This window comes from Candoia aspera, chromosome 1 (assembly GCF_035149785.1).
Source record: "Candoia aspera isolate rCanAsp1 chromosome 1, rCanAsp1.hap2, whole genome shotgun sequence".
NCBI lineage: Eukaryota > Metazoa > Chordata > Lepidosauria > Squamata > Boidae > Candoia > Candoia aspera.
In genome coordinates, this window is record NC_086153.1 from 323,916,072 (window position 1) to 323,930,969 (window position 14,898).

A 14,898-nucleotide genomic window follows, 5' to 3' on the forward strand; every position below is an offset into this window, starting at 1 on the left:
TTCACCACTAGACCAGACCGGCTCTCTTTGCTGTTGATGTTGCTCAAAAAAGAAAAGAGAAAAAAACAACCCTCCACCCTCTTTTAAGAAGCAAAGGACTCGGGTAAAAAGAAAGACTTGCAGACAAGTTGGACAACCACAGGGGCTGCAAGTTAAGAACTAAAACACCCCCAGAAGCTAGAGGAGGAAGTGGTGGATGTTCCGTTTCCTGTACAACGAGAAGCTGATATCACACACGACACTGGGTGGGACTTTATTTGCAGGCTGAGGCGCTGCTCGCTCGCTCGCTCCTCCGCTCCTTGATCATCAGCTGTTGCTCCTCGCGCCACACCGAGGACTTCGCCTTCTTTCCACATTTCACATCTGGATCCAGTCACAGAAGCCTCGGAGGGAAGGTTTTTCTCGCCTGCCCTGCACGGACGGCTTTGGGAGCGCCTCTCCGTCAGGTAAATAAGCGAAACAACGGAGAGAAGGGGCAGATATACTAACCTTCTCCCACGCGGTGTGTGTTTGCGTTTGCTGATCAACGTGGAGCTCCAACGCTCCGCTTCGGCGTTCCGCCCATCCCCGCTTCTTGCTCTTTCGCCCGACGAGTCCGGGCAAAAGTCGGAGATGCAGAAAACAAGCGGGGATGGAAGGCAGATTCGGCTTGGAATCGGATCGCCTGCTAGCAGATCGCCCCGCGAGGGGAAAGACCGAAATGTTGCAACCCAGGAATTGGGAAATGAAAATCGATCGATCCTTGGGTTTAGAGAGAGAGAGGCTTGACGAAGGAGCCCCCACCCCAGGCAGAGCAACGGCAAGACAAATGGATTTTTTTTTGCACTCACCCCAGGCGTGCGCGCCCTGTCTTTCTCGCTCACATACATGCATGTATGAATGTGAGTGAGGGGCAGCTCCTTACAAATCGCTTTTTACTGTAGCTGCATTAAAATGTGTTTAGTGTCACCCCAGGGTTGCATTGTCCAGTTCTTTGGCTAATTCGAAACAGGCGTGAATTCAACCCTGTCCACTGCGCTCAATATCGGGGGGGCGGGAGGGGAGAGGAGGAGGAGTGATCCTTTCAATTTCTCTTGTGCATTTGTTCTCTGCAGCCCTCTTTGTTCAGATCAGGCATTGTTAGTTACATCATCATCATCATCATCATCATCATAAGGAGGACGAGGACGAGGACGAGGACGAGGAGAATGGATCGGTGGGTGGGTGGAGAGCCTTGTCTGTCTGATTCAGATATACTCATCAGGATGGGGGGCAGTGAAATTCCACCCACATTTTAAAGAAAAATATCTCGTGCTTGGTATTGTCTGTTAAAGTTATTTCTGCTTCCCCCAGAGAAGCTGGCTGGGGGCAGTGTGGTGGTGGAAAGATGGAAATTTTGTGAATTGGTTCCTTCATCAGCAAATATTTCTCCACCGGATGGGGATTTGTGTTGCTGCTGAGACATTGGGTGGCTTGACAGCTGGGATGGAGAGAAAATCTAATCGGGTGGGAGAGCCTTATTATGTTTGCTCACATCATGTACAAGTGTACAATACCTGAACTGGTGAGGAAGGAGGGCTTCGTATTTATTTCTGGAGCAGCGGATAGCTAGTAGGTTTTTAAAGTGGATGTGTAGAATGAATGGGCAGCCTTGCTGAGTTTCTCTTGAAAGCAAATGGGTCCACCTTCCACTTTATTCTTCTCCCATTCATAAAGCAGGCATGGGTGCGTTCTTTGCTGAATTCTGAAATTGTGGAAACAATTAGGGGCGAAAGTAGTAACAAAACAGCCATGGAAGATATTTCAGGCTCAGAGAACAAAGGCTGAATTTAGAATACTGGAGTTGCCTGTTAATCTTTGTTGAATGGAAATTAGCTTCTTTCCTGCTTCTTTTTTCATTTGTTTTAGAAAGCTGGAGATTAGCTTCTCAACCTATTTTCCTCTATACCTTCATCATTTTTCAAAATAGCGCTGAATAATGCAAATGTCACATTTCCTCTTTTCTTGCAAGCAACTTCTTTAAAAAAGCATTTTAGGAGAAGAGGATGCAACCTGGATCAAATGTGGAACTGTTTTTAATTCTGATTTCTTAAAAACAAACATGGTTTGTTTTGACAGAGGAGTCGGAAGTAACTATAGCAAAATAAGCATCTTTTTCTTTTGATGTTGAAACTTAAGAGCCCAAAAATGCAGTGCAATATCTACTCAGAAATGCCCCACTGAGTTCAGGGAGGTGAACTGGTGTGAACTCTGATTTGCAAGGTAGCAACTCTGAGAAATAAACTGAAAGGGGAAAAAAACAGTATTCAAATCCATATATTTTTTATGAAATAAAATCTGTATCCTCTCCTACTCTCCACTTTGGGCTTTTCTCCTATTTCTCATGCATTATAACAGCCCATAAAAGTTAATGATGTTGAGCATCTGGGTATATCAGTAACCATTGCACAAAGGTACCTGTTGTTTCTTGTCCATAAGGAGAACCATTTATAATTCTCTTCCCCCCCCCCCATAATTTATTTAAGTAATCTGGGCAGTGACATCAAATCCCCTGATGTCTCTTGTGAGTGGTTATCAGTCTGCAAGCTTCCTGTTATCTTAAAAAAATAGCATCTAGTTTCTTCTGACCAACAGCCAAACCCCTGATTTTAAAAAAATAAATTCGCAGTCCAGACAAAAGATTACCCTCTTTTCCCAGTTTCTTTCATGGGGTGATTTGGAATTAAATTAGGCTGGTTTTCAAACTGCAGAATCTATCTCAATTTCTCTAGGCTTGGGTCCATAGCAGAAGCTGCCACACCCACCTGTTCCTTATACGCTAACAGGATTTTGTGGAATTTTCCAATTTTAATCCGCTATTCTGCCCTAAGGCTCTTGACTGAATTGCAGTGCAATTTGTTTAAAGATAATGTAGAAAGCTACAGTACTTGGCTTTTGTCTTGAAGCAGTTTGGCATTTCCTCCATGGGTGTGGCAAATTAAAAAATCCCATGCGATGGAGACCGAGGTAGATCTTACTTTTGGATGAAGGCATTCGGTGTTTTGTTTTTCCTGTTTTGTTTTTTTGTTTTTGTTTAAAGGAAAGACATGGTAGTTATTCCTAAAATGATAACTGGCATACAGTTATCCTTCCTGAATCCTCCCGTCACCCCACCACAACCACCGCACACACAGAATATCTCATAAGACTTTAAATTAAGCTCACCCAATGAAATTGATTGCCCATTGGCTTGGACCATGAAAAAGCATAACTGATTTATGCAGTTCACTGTCCCTGGATGGGGCAATAGCTGCTAGTTTGGTAGTAATGCAAAAAGACAGGCCAATTCATAGAAATGGGCAGATCTATCACGGGCTGTCCAATGGAATCACCACATTCAGAGTCAGTCTCCCTTCTAACCCCAAATGCACACAAAAAGGAAAGGCTGCTGACTTCAACCCTGCTTGTGGGCTTTCCAGAAACAGAAGGCTGATATACTTTTGAAACAGGATGGACTACTAAAGTGAGGAAGTTGGTGGTCAAACAGCTCTGTTTGCACTACAGCCCCTATGATCTCTGAACTTTGGCTGTGTTGTCCAGGTTTATTGGGAAGGGATGGATTCCAAGGATCTTTGGAGGGCCACAAGTTCCATACTACGGACTACTGTACATGACCCTTTGCGCTAAACTGGCAGAGTTCTTCTAATGCTAGGTTTTGTGCTTTCCATATTGACTTTTCAAAGAAGGTTTCAAAGGCCCTCATTTTATGGAGCCATTTGTAATTTACTTCGGATGCTCATCTTTTCAAGAGGAGGGCACATGGCTGAATGTGCCTAAACTGGGAGGATTTCTAGAGAGAAAAATCCAGGTTTCTTCCTACTGAATACTTCCTTTACTAGCAAATGGCAGGGCCCTCAGGTGTGAAATAATAAACCCATGGCCAGAAGCGATGGCAGATTGGCAGGCTGGCATGTGCTTACAGGCTTCCTGTGCAAAAGGCTTGGTTCAGCTCTGGGCCCAATGGTAAAAAAAGTCTCCTCTCCGCCTCAAACTTTGATAAACTGTTTCCAGTCAGAAAGACAGTGCTGAGTGTGATGGACAAAGAGTTTGGCCTGAGCAAAGGCAGTTCCTTGTGTGCCCTACAGGATTCATAATTAGAAGCAGATGGCGGGATACGTTCCTGTTTTTAGTTTCTGATTCAACAGATCACTATTTCTGTGCATTGTTTTGCATAGCTCTTCATGCAAAATGCTTTATCGGCTTCATTGAAGTTCCTCTGCCCAATGCCTCTTCTGTCGCCCCCATCTACTGTAGGGGAAGTGGAGGCCAAGTGATGGTGACTGGCGTTGGCCAAGCCATAGCCGTGTAACGTGAACCATCTTCTCCATTCCAAGTCCAGGTTCCTCTTTACAATCATACTCTCAGAAAGGCAGCTGATAATGCAAGAATGGGTAGCCAGAGAGGACTTGGGATAGAAGGCGCATTCAGATGTGGATGTGCATTCAGATCAATCATCTAGAGCCAATGAACTACAGTTCTTAACATTACTGACCCAGTAGGGCCATTATAGAGGTTCCTTAGGCTTTAATGCTTAGATTTGTTCCCCTGACAAAGCAAATTTTAGGTAAGATTTGGGGTAGTTTTCACCTCTAGCCTGATATTTGGAGTATGTGAATGAAGTCAGCTTTTGTGGAGGTCAGTGTGGAAACAAAGCAGCTTGTTGCATACTGTGCTCTTGGACTAAACCCCCCAGTCCCCCACCCAAAGCCTCCCTGTGCATCACCTTTTGGAAGGTCAGATAAGCCCAAGTAAAGTAAGGAGTGTCCAGAAGTGCAGCTATGACTTTCTGGAAGAGAACGACAAGTGGACCATAATGCATAGCTGGCTGAAGTCTTTAGAAGGGTCAGCTTGATACTAAAATAGAAAATTGATTTATCACTTGAAACCAGTATGGTATTATTGGTCCATCTGCACGGCACTCTGGGTTTAGTATGATTGTAATGTATTGCTCAGAAGGAAATTCTGGGTAAGCACAGGAGAGAGTCATGGGAGAAAGGAGATTTTCATTAGCGGGATCTCCTTTGTAGAATACTTTTCACAAAGTATTCCACAAAGTATTCCACAAAGCCACAAGAATCTTGTGTGGCTTTATATCATGGCCCTTCCAGCACCAGATGAGGGAACCTTTTTTTAAAAAAAATTCCCAGGTATTTTAGGAAAACATTTTCAAGTTACAGACTATTGCTTGCTTGTGTTTTTACTGTATTTTTCTCTTATCATTTTTATTGTGCTTATTCTTGCTGCTGTTTTAATTGTTTTATATTGACTCAGTCAATTTTTTACTTATTTGTAAACTGCCTCACTCCAAAAGCTCTAGATGGTGTTGAATTTGGTGACATATTTGTGTATTGAGCAGGAAGTAAGGTTTTGGGGAAGTATAGAAATATAGATGCATAAACAAAGGTTGTAAAAAATGTCCAGTTTTCAGATTTCAGGAGTAGAAAGTATCCAGATTTTGCAAACATTTTCCTTTTACTCTGTTCCAGAAATAATACACTGAATGCTATGGCTACTTATTCAGAGGATGCATATAATTAGAGCTCTGTGTCATAAAGCTACTTCATCGCAAAGCTGGGGAGTTGGTGCCGTCGGTTCCCTGCGCCATTGTTCTCCATGAATTAACATCAAATCTAGTTTTTGAATAAAGGAGGACTTTCTCTTCGGGTGGCTGCAAAGTGGGCAAAAGGGTGCTATTCAAATCAAACTGAAATCACAAACTGTGGTTCAAGGAATGTTTCTGGATGGGGGCGGGGGTCAGTTTACCGGACTGGCAAGAATTCAGCTGGAGTTCAATTTGGGTTGGAAAATGATCCGCTTGTGTTGCCTGCGATACATCGATGATTCTTAAATTTAATTTGTGGTTTTCTTCTTTGTGGGCCACAAAGTTCACTAGTTTTGCTTTTGTTGACCTCATGATTATCACAAGCAAAACTAGTGAAAAGAGACAGAAGTCTTTCTGCATTCTGATACAACTAAACAGAATCATAGCTTCTTCTGCTTTCTGATTCAGCTGTAAACTTGCAAAACAAAGAAAAAGAGTTTTAGATTACTACATGAATCCATTCATTGGGACATATACTGGTTGAGACCCTCCTAGGAATTAGTTTGCATTCCTTTCACTTAGTAGGTCAAGTATCACTATGTCAAGGTACAGAAGGAGTTCTTTTTGGATGAAATTGCCATTCTGGCAGCTGAGAAAAAAGCTTTCAGCATCTGCTTCTGGTTGTTTGTGTTCTGCTTGTGGGGAACACCAGGAAGTGCATTTCAGAACCGTTGGTGATTCTCAGTCATGAGTGTAGATAAGAGTTTCTCAAGTTTAACAACCTTAAGATGTATGGACTTCAACTCCCAGAATTCCCAGCCAGCATGCTCGCTTGGGAATTCTGGGAGTTGAAGTCCACACACCTTAAAGTTGCTAAGCTTGAGAAACACTGGTGTAGATAATTGGCATAGCTGCTTTCCTTTACAGGGCACGGAGGGGAGGAATAACATGCACTTTGTGGGTGGTCAGTTTGTATTTTTGTCTCATTTTTTTAACTGTTGCAGACTCAACAAAAGTTTTGCACCTTTTCGCCAGAGGGTTCCTTCTGGAAAGGAAATCTCAGCGGGCTCTAGCCATTATTTATAATTGTGTTGGGTCTGCCTTTCTAGATGCAGAATGCATCCAAGTCTCTGGAGAGCTTGGGTGAAGATTTCTGCCTCACGTTACTCCTGTGGCCACTTCTCTTGGGAGAAACAGCGCCCTAGATTAATAACTTTCTGCTCTAATTTGATTTCAGGTTCCCTTCTCCCCTCCCAGGCTATCTCCTAAGGGCCTGAGAGGTATAGTTCAGTTGTGTATGTATGTGTTTCATGATAGTATTGCATGCAAGTAGATAAATTGGGGCACACAATGAAGCCTGCTAAGAAATTCAGCTTTGTTTTGTCACAGAAATGCATGCTTCTTGTTCAAAATGTCACTACAGTCATTTTGCATGTAGATACACTGCCTGGTGATGCACCAAAAGGAAAAGCAGGATTGGGCATCCTGGGGCCCAATGTAGCATCCATTTCCTATTTTGTAGCTTTTGAATTCTTTCAGATCTCACTGCTGAAATTTAGTTATGCATTTATTTCATATATTTGTATTCTTCCTATGACTGTGAATTTCAAGGCAATTTATAGTAAGTTAAAATGCATTTTTCGAACAATAGATGAAAACAATAGAAAATATCACAAAATTTTAAAAAGGGAAGAAAAAAAGGAAATCAGGAACCAAATCAAAACTAGATATAGCCATCGGCATCCACAGGCACCTTAATGTTAAATTAAGGATCAAGAATGTTAGAATATTGAGCAAAAGAAAAGAATATAAAGTTGACTTGTTTGATCAGAGTTAAAAGAAGAAATATTTCTATAAAATTCTGGAAACCCTTTATGGACCTTTTGCTGATATTGGAGAGAAATTTTAATGATTTTTGGATTTATGGTTGGATAAGTGTTGAATATGGGAAGAAGTGAACTATATAATGTAGCTTTAAAGGGGGTGGGGAGATACCAGGTTTGCTTGTACTTGCTGTAAAGAAGATTGGAAGTCACTTCTTTAATCTTCCTTCCTTCCTTCCTTCCTTCCTTCCTTCCTTCCTTCCTTCCTCCCTTCCCTTCCCTTCCCTTCCCTTCCCTTTCCTTTTCCTTTCTTTTTTTTTCTTCTTCCGTTTTGCACTTTTTATTTTACTTTCTACTTCTCTTTTCATTTAGATTTTAGTTTGTATTATCTTTTACTATTGTTAAAATCTTTAATAAAGAGTATTGGGAAAAAAAGATAGTGGATGCAGTGTGCGATGTAAGCTCTACCCCTTTGGTAAATGTGTTGATACGTGTACAAAAACAGCAGCAGCAGCTCCCATTGCAACACTGTGTTTGCCATCTTGCCTTTTTTGATCCCCTTGCCTCATCATCAGATGCTGATGCATGTTCCTATAGGGAAGGCCTGGAAGAAGATTTTGGTGATGTATTTGCCAATATTTGGTAGCATAGTTTCCTGAAGTTTTAGTGAGGACAATAAAATTGTTACATAAGGTCTGAAACAGACATCACCCCCAAAAGCAAAGGAAAAACAAAATACCTTCCCCAACTGGGAAAATCCAGCATGGCCCTATCTGTTTTGCCCCTTTGCCCTACTGCACTCCATCCATGGCAGTTTTTGCAAATTAAATCTGATATCCAGTCATCAGAGCTAGAAGCACAGCAGGCAATGAGCTTATGGCAATGTTTGATGGTAGGGCAGGGGTTTCTGGGTGGGTGACAACTATTTGCCCCTCCCCAGATCAGAATAAAATTGTAACATCATGAAAAGTCTTGTGGCTTTTTGAATACACACACATTCCTTAAGATACTATCTTCTTGTAAGGAAGAGTCCACCATACTGGATAATGAACATTTCTGTGATACATTAATACGTTGCTTAGGCTTAAAATTGCTCTAAAACTTTTTTTTTTTCTACCATGGGCTCCCAATTTCACAGCTCCCAGTTTCCTTAATTTAGAATCTAGCTTTTCTTGACACATTGACCTAGGTTTACTTACCCCAGTTTTCTTCTCCCAGTTAGTTGGGAGTGAGTTAACCCATGTGACTTACTACACTTTCCTATGCTTGTTCCTGAGAAGACATCTCTTCATGTTCCACATGACTTGAAAAATATTGCTACTTCATACATTGTGAGATGATGCCTTCTATCTAAACAGTTCACAAAACTTCATTAAGTTTGCAAACTTTTATCCTGAAATCCAAAGGCTGCCGCTCCGATGTTGACTCTGCCTGCTGTCCCCACCCCATTCGTCACAGAGAATTATTCCAAGGAAGACTGCAAAGATTACAGCTGTTCTTATTCAATCTATGGGAGGGTAATCTTTGGAGAATGGTGTCCATATTATGCTAGCATGTTTGGATATTTGGATTTCTGTTTTTAAATAATTTTGCTGCTTCGAAATGCATTTGAGGCATTTCTTCTTCAAGAAACAAATACATAAAAATGAGTCATTAAAAGAGCCCACAAGAAATCCACCCACTTGACTCGTGCTGTTGCTATAGTAATTTGGCTCAGCCATGCAAGATAGTCTCCTGAGTTCTCAAAAACAAAAAAAACCCCAACCCTCAAGTCTGACTGACACAATGGGTCTCTTTTTTCAATTCTTTCTTTGCCGCACATGAAGTAGTTGTGCTCAACTGTTTCTCTTGGGAGTCCCACTGAAATATATTATTTTTAATACTACAATATTTTCTGTTGTTATTATTCTTAGCATTACTATCAAACCATTTGGGGCCTAAGGATCACCAAAGCAGAGAATCTCACATTGAAATACAATAAAAGTGCAGTAGCTCAGTCATCAGCAAATCAATCAACCAATTCAAAATAAGAAGAAACCACCCAATCACAGAAAACAGATGGCTCAGGTCACCTTACTGCAGTGTTTCTCAGCCTTGGCAGCTTGCTGGCTGGGGAATTCTGGGAGTTGAAGTCCACAAACCTTCCAAGTTGCCAAGGTTGAGAAACACTGCTTTATTGCATCCATCCAGAATCTGGGAGATTTGAAATCTGTTGGAACTGAGTTTCTCCTAGAAGTCCCAGCCAAGACACCTTATTGGGAAAGGTTAATCTAGCACAATTTACCCTGTGTATCTCCCACTATGGTTATGCTGAGTGGCAGCAGTGATGACACAAGAACACCAAGGTTGTTTTTGAGTTGTTATAGAAGATGCAATGATATAGTCCTGGGAGGCAGTTCCAGAACCCGTGGGATTCTTCAGATGTCCTCCTCTGAAGGTGAGGAAAAGGATGACGCTTGGAGGGCCATATAAATTATAACATCCTCTCTGAGTCTCTATGTCTGTGCAGTTATTTTATATCAGGATTTTGATGTCAAAAAGCAAGGAAGAGATGTGAGGAAGCAAGAGATATGCTAAAGTGGATCTGCAGCTCTTCTCATCCCCAAGCACAATTCCAAAGCACTCCTGACCTAAACCAGCTATGGATCAGTTTCCTCCTATTAGTTTCAAATTGAGGAATATTTTTTTAAAAACAATTGAAATAACTTGGTTGGAACAAGAGGAGAACAGATTTAAAAATCCTTTCTTTTCTGTCCTGTTAGGCCAAAGGATTTTGGATTTGTCTGGAGGCCTCAACATTAGACGAAGAATTGCTTTATAAAGATGCAGTCCTATACAAACTTCCTGGAAGTCCCATTATGAAGGACTTAGCTCTGACTAAGTTGTTATGGAGTTGCAGCCCTTGCAAAACATCTCAGGCTGGACCCATGTTAAGGAAAAGGGGATCCCCATTTCCATAGGGATCCCCACTTTTGCTGAGAGATACGATGTGGAAGATAGGAAGGGTTGTATGTAGTCTATGGATCGTAATAGTTGCTATGTAGGTAGTAATTACAAAAAGGAATATATATTATAACAAAAGCCGACAACAGTGTTGGACACGTTCTCCAAGCAAAATGTGATGATAGATGTGACAGTGAGAGATAGTGATTTAGGTTTGTTGGAAAAAGCATGCGTATGGTGCCTTGGAAACCCATTGCAGAATGTCCCCTCCAGTTTTTTATACCCCGCTGAAAAGATGATACTTCACCAACTGCAGTTTTGAGATGATTCCATGCTACCCCTTTTCACAGTTTTTCTTTATTAAATGACATGCCAAAAGGAACAATTCAGTGCCTGCCCCTTCTAGAAAGAGGTGAAAAAGACGGAGGTTGAAACCGTAGGGAGTCTTTCTAAAGGAGTATATTGCATGAACCAGCAGACAACAGAACACAAGCCCAGTTGATTTACCCCATGTTTGATAATGATGAAGATGAAGATGATGTGCCATCAAGTCGTTGTTGACTCTTAGATAGATTATTGCCATGATGATCTCTCCATGATTTAACCTGGTCCTCCAGCTCTTCCAACGATACACCCATCACTACTGTAATTGAATCCATCTGCCTTGCCGTTGGTCATTCTTTTCTTCTCTTTCTTTCCACCTTTCCCAGCATTAGAGCCTTCTTCAGAGAGCTAGAGCATAATGTGTCTGAAGTAGGGTAATTTGAGCCAGGTCATTTGTGCCTCCAGTGAGAACTCTACTAAATCATATCCATGAACTTGTTTGGAGACATGGAGCAGCCTTTGCTGGGTAATATGATAGATGTGGTCATTACAAATGGAGGTGCCAGATTGAGGAAAGTAATAACAATTCTTGTAATTAGAACCAGGAATTGAGGCCATCACTATGACTAAATATATTTTTTTCCTGGGTTTTTTTTTCAAGTTTTGTTCCCCATGGAAATGGGCTTCAGTGCATTTCTTCAAGTGGATTTTCTCAGCGTCCTGCTGTTGGATATATGGTCCTCATCAAGCAATGGGATTTTACAGGCTTGGGAAACAGGAAGTTGGACATAACAGAAGAACTTATTCTGGGAAGACTGAGATGTGCTTTTTCTGCTGTTTGAGGTGACAGTGCCTTAGATTTTTAGGCCACAGTGCAATTGGAAGGCCCCCTGCGTAAACATCTTTGAAATGAGAAAGAGCCTTGATCTACCACATTCTCTTGGGTTCTTCCAAGACCAGGTAGAGGAAAGCAGATTTGAAGGGCATTGACACATTTATGGTGGATAAGAACATGAGTCCAGTCCTGATAGAGAGAGACAGAAGGGGGGGGGGAGATGGTAGTATCACTGAACATCCATTGTTGAGAAACCATGTCTTCATGTCCCACTGTGGATGTTTCATAGGCATCTAGTTTGCCATTGGTGATTCTGGTCCAGTACAGTATGGCTTTTTAAAACCTTCTGAATCCTGCTAGGTACTGCCAAGTGACAGAATCTGGAGGTACAAATTTGGGGAAAAAGTAGAATTGCCCACCAGTAGTTCCTGTAAATACTTGATGAACGTCTGACTGATAAGACTTCTCTAAGATCTCTGGTTGTAGGGTTCTCCAGATGTGTCAGTTGAGATTGAACCAGAGGTCTTTCATATGTAAAGCATATTCTTTGCCACTGAACTTAGGGATGTCCCTTATTAAAGGGGAAGGTAAGAAAACTAATTCTCCAGGGATAGAAAAACTGGAGATTTGAACCAAGCAGTACTAGCTGAGGCCTGTGTTAGTAATGCATGTCTACAGATGCCAGAGCACCCAGACTATGCAGACGTGACTTTGGACCTTAAACCATTTTTTTAAAAAAATAATTAAAAGCTGATCATGCAAGATTTTGCACAGCCTTAAAAACCTTGTGAAAATGTGTTTTCTTACATGAGACCTCACGACACATTTGATTTTCTTTTTAAACATCACAGCCAGGGCCCAGAAGTAATTGCTTTCCCTTGTGCTAAAGAAGAAACGGGTAGCTTCAACCAAGAAGCACCAATCTGGCTCTTTGGTATTGCAGGAAGAGTTACTCCTCAAACATTGTGGGAGAAAGAAGCAAATACCAATGATTTCCTGCTCGCTCCCTTGGCTGGCAGTCACAAAGTGCAAAATCCACCGTTGAGCTGAAGCCTGGCATGAAGCACGGTGCGGGGAAGCAGCTGCGAGGGCTGTGTCCACAGCTGCCATTTCCTCATTGCCATATTGTTGTAATGCCACTTCCTCCCATTGTGCTGTATTTGTAGCTTGTCTCTGTCTGCTCAGCTGGTAACTATGGAGGAGCCAGGCACCTGCTCTCCACAATAGTGCACACTCTGTTGTGGTCGTCTGTGTATCAGAGGGGGTGTTCATTGAGGGAAAGATTGTGCTCAGTTGCTGGCTGCGCAATCTGACATGTTGGTGCGCATGTGTCTTGTGTAAGAGTAAGTGTGCTCCCTTTTGCTAAAGGACAAATAATATGTCCTTACCATGTACTTATTTCCTGCAGTTTAAAAAAGGCTCCCTTGAGTTGAATTCAACTTTGATTTTGTAGAAATATTCATACGGTTTTCTAACAACAATATGGAAGTGGTTTGCCATTGACATTTTTTCAATTTCCCACTCTAGCCTACACTCTCAGTAGGTCCAATCATGCTAGGTTTTTCAATATCAGCCAAGGTTGGCTAGGTGCTGTGTCTTTGAACACTACTGTGGAATTTGCCCTGCCCTTCCAAAATTTCTCTTTCCAGCCTTCTACCCTTTGCCCAAACCTAAGAGTAAAGCCCCTCATTGGGCATATCTGCCAAGATTCGTATGTTTTTCTCTGTCTTTATTTCTCTCTCATCTATTGGCACAACCAGATCAGATATACTGGGTTTTATGTCAAGAAACTTGATGGAGGAATCCAGTGTATCATTAAAATACTACAGGAGGAAGAAATGCTGGATAGCAAGTTATATTCAGAGCCATTTCTAGCATTTGCAAAAATCTTTTTATAGATAAGCCCTTACTCTTTGCAAACGTTACATTCAGTTCACTACTGCAGATTGCCCCCATTACTAACTTGCCTCATTCCTTAGATTTACTTTAAAGAATTATGCTGTACTTCAGCAAAGGATCGTTACCTTGTCGTGGTGCTGGAGCTTGAGCACCTCAAAGATTACTGCAGATGCTGACTGCAGTCAGGAAATCAGAAGACGCTTAATCCTTGGGAGAAGAGCAATGACAAATCTCGATAAAATAGTTAAGAGCAGAGACATCACACTGACAACAAAGGTCCGCATCGTTAAAGCAATGGTGTTCCCCGTAGTAACATATGGCTGCGAGAGCTGGACCATAAGGAAGGCTGAGAGAAGGAAGATCGATGCTTTTGAACTGTGGTGTTGGAGGAAAATTCTGAGAGTGCCTTGGACTGCAAGAAGATCAAACCAGTCCATCCTCCAGGAAATAAAGCCAGACTGCTCACTTGAGGGGATGATATTAAAGGCAAAACTGAACTACTTTGGCCACATAATGAGAAGACAGGACAGCCTGGAGAAGATGTTGATGCTAGGGAGAGTGGAAGGCAAAAGGAAAAGGGGCCGACCAAGGGCAAGGTGGATGGATGATATTCTAGAGGTGACGGACTCGTCCCTGGGGGAGCTGGGGGTGTTGACGACCGACAGGAAGCTCTGGCGTGGGCTGGTCCATGAAGTCACGAAGAGTCGGAAGCGACTAAACGAATAAACAACAACAAATTATGCTGTAATTGCCCTTCTGAGATCCCAGAGACAGAACCTATGCCAAGACTCATAACTCAAAGAGGCAAGATTACAAGGGAAGAACTGGCAAAGAAGTTATCCCTGTTTAACTCTCTACTTAGAGGTACAGTAGGCCTACCATATCTGGGCTGAAGAAATCCAGACATTTGATAGTTGGTGGCAAAGCTTTTGGGCTTTCAGTATCTCCTTACTGCCATTTAGCAGAATGTCTGGCTGTTGGGAACCCAGATATATACACCTACTTTGGGTGGCAATTTTCCAAAACCAGCAAATGTTCATCATAAATACCTATTGCCAGACTGGATCCAAAAACAGAGAGCAGTTGCACTCTTGCACTCAGCCCATATCTTCTGCAAAGCTTTTACTGAAAGGCCAACAATGATTCATTATTTATTATATTATATTATATTTTGATTAATGGGGGAGATTCTTGTTTTGTGTATAGATGGTTTCAGGTTGAAACAATCTGCATATGTAAGGTCCCAGTAGTCTAAGACAGGTTCTTCTGTTTCTACTTGAACTTGGAAACACCCAAAGAAGCAGACAGAAGAGAATTTCCCAAATGACAAAATGACGTACTTCTTTCACATCATGCAACTGCAGGGAGTCTTGGAAGACACTGATTGCTGATATCTGTTTCAGTCTGGCTTTCTGCCTGAGCATGGAATAGAAGCCATTTTGATTTCATGGCTTGTTGACTTGCAAGAGGAAGGGAAAGAAGGAAGGGTTATAACTTCCTGGATCTCTCCGTAA

General features: G+C 41.9%; 1 protein-coding gene across 1 annotated transcript in view; it reads left to right on the forward strand.

The window, feature by feature from the left end:
- Positions 1-217: 217 nt before the first annotated feature.
- The window catches only part of GNG2 (G protein subunit gamma 2), a 46,796-nt gene continuing 32,115 nt past the window's right edge, over positions 218-14,898 (forward strand). The window contains exon 1 of the mRNA XM_063290528.1: positions 218-446. The gene's annotated coding sequence lies outside the window, so the exon portion shown is untranslated. The remainder of the gene's footprint in view (positions 447-14,898) is intronic.